We start from the raw sequence: 2,527 nt of genomic DNA on the forward strand, positions 1-2,527 counted from the left end.
TATTTTTTTGTTTACAGAAGTTTGAATGTCTCTGCATGTCTGTGTGTTTTATCCATACTTATTATGTTTTATCCCTATTTATTCTGCTTAAAGTTCCTTAAGATTCCTGTACTGTGGGTTTGATACCTTTATTCATTTTGAGAAATAATTGGCCATTATTACTTCAAATATTGCTTCTGCTCTGTTTCCTCACTCTTATCATTCTTGGATCACAATTACGCATATGTAAGACTGATTATATTGCCTCACTACTAGTGGATTCCTTGTTTTTTTTTTTTTTTTTTTTTTTTTTTTTTTTCTTCTTTTTTGCGTTTCAGTTTGGATGATTTCTATTTATCTTCCAGTTCACTGATTCTTTTACTAGCAATTTGAGTTCATTGATGACACTACTGAAATAGAATGAATTGGATTCTTCATCCTTGATGTCATGTTTTTATTTCTAACGTTTCTAGTGGACTCTTTCCTGTAGTTTCCATTCTTTGCTGAAATCCCCCACGTGTTCATTTATGCTAGCCACCTTTTCCAGTAAGTATTTTAAATATCAACCATGGTCATTTTTAAGCTTTCATCTGTTAATTCCAACATATAGGTCATCTCTGAGTCTGGTTCTGTTGATTGCTTTATCTCCATGCAATAATTTTTTTAACTTACACTTGTGCAGCTCATTGTTATTTTTATTTTTCCACACTGGAAAGGCGCGCCTTCACTGCTGAGGGCTACTTGAGGAGAACGAAGCAGACGGCGTGGGTGGCCCTGATGCTCAGCCGGCCGTGCTTCACAGGCCTGTAAATGATCATCCCTGGCTTAATTTCCACCTGCTGAAGGTCTGTCGCTGTACACGCCCACCGTGCTGCCCACCAGCAAGGGCAGGAGGATCAAGTCCCACAGGACCGAAGTCATCACTTCCGGCTTCTCCACCGCAGCGCCTCTGTCTTGGCGTTGCGCAGGCGCATCAGGAGCCAGACGCTGTGTAGCTGCGTCAGCCGCTCGTGGGACATGTCCACCGCTGGTCGAGGTCCACACCACGGTAGGTGAACCTGTGGAAGATCCGCTTCTTCTTCTACTCCAGTTCCTCCTTGTCAGCTTCTGTAAAGTTGTTTTTTTTTTTTTTTTTTTTTTTTTAAGATTTATTTGTTTATTTGAAAGTCAGAGTTAGACAAAGGAAGAGACAGGATGGTCTTCCCTCCACTGGTTCTCTTCCCAAATGGCCACAACAGCCAGGGCTGGGCCAAACTGAAGCCAGGAGCCAGGAGCTCCCTCTGGGTCTCCCACATAGGTGTGTGGGCCCAAACCTCTGGGCCATCTTCTGCTGTCTTCCCAGGTACATTAGCAGGGAGCTGGATTGGAAGTGGGGAGCAGGCTGGACCCCAGCCAGTGCCCATATGGGATGCGGTGTCGCAAGTGGAGGTTTTACCTCCTATGCCAAAACGCCACCCCGAAACTCATACTTTTTGATTCAATGGTGAACATAAACGTAGAACAATGGCCACTGAGGTAAATGGCATTTATGTTTGGATACGGGCATGCTTCTTTTTGTTAGATAGTGAGGGGAGTTGAGTCAGTCTAGTCAGAGGTTGAGTTGGGCTTGGGCTTTTACTGCTGCTGTCTTGTCTTTCTGTGTATCACAAAGTTAAACCTTGAGTATTGTCCTACTGCTGGCTTCTACTTAAGGCCAGGGCTGGGACCAGAGGCTTTTTCTCAAGGTCAGTGCATCACTTTCAGCATTAGCTCTCTCAGTGTGCTCCTGTGAAGAGCGTTTTCTTCCAGAATCTTTCTCCTTTGCTAGAATCAGCCCGCTGCAGTTTGCTATTTTGTGCTAGGCTCCTGAAGGGGGCAGGGGACCTTCCCTGTTGTCCTGGACTAGCTGCAGTCTTGGACAGGCCCCGTGTGCCTGGACCTTGGGGATGGGGCCTTGTCAGCACTGCTGCCCTTCTTCCCTGTGGCAACCAAACTCAGGCTTTGCTCTGAGATGGGTTTTGGGCAGGAGTTTCCCACTCCTCGGCCAGTGATAGCAGACTTTTTTCCCCTGCCTGGTGTTGAGTCTGGACTCGGAATGGTTTTCTGTGCTTCCCCCAGGGCTGGGGGTCTCTCTTCTACTCCTCTTCTTCATGGTTACTGGCGTTTGCTTGTATTCTGGAAGAAACAGTTTTCTGCTTTGCTGCCAGTAGCTTAAGCCTTCTGCTTCACAGAGGAGAGTAGTTTTGAAGAGAGGGGAGAGTTTGGGACCTTTTGCTGCAGGGCTGTTTCCCGCGCGCCTGAACCATCAGAGAGTCACTGTGGTTTTCTGCTTGCTCCCATTCTTTCTTAGGAGCACTGTGTAGGTGCATGGAAAAGAAACCCTTGTGCCTGAGGCCGTTAGTATAACTGACTATTCAAGTTTACAGAACTAGAGTCTGCTCCAAGTTAATTCTCCTGCTCTTTGTCGTAGTGTAGCCTAAGACAGATTGTCACAGAGAATCACAGTGGGGTACCATATTGATGGCATCATGCTGTTTGAATCTTGTGGATCAGAAAGTATTAAATGTAT

General features: G+C 45.7%; 1 pseudogene; it reads right to left on the bottom strand.

The window, feature by feature from the left end:
- Nucleotides 1-716: 716 nt before the first annotated feature.
- On the bottom strand, nt 717-2,110 carry LOC127483852 (small ribosomal subunit protein uS19 pseudogene; annotated as a pseudogene).
- Nucleotides 2,111-2,527: the final 417 nt, after the last annotated feature.

Source organism: Oryctolagus cuniculus, chromosome 12 (genome assembly GCF_051225735.1).
Source record: "Oryctolagus cuniculus isolate XC-2025 breed Fujian yellow rabbit chromosome 12, ASM5122573v1, whole genome shotgun sequence".
Classification (NCBI taxonomy): domain Eukaryota; kingdom Metazoa; phylum Chordata; class Mammalia; order Lagomorpha; family Leporidae; genus Oryctolagus; species Oryctolagus cuniculus.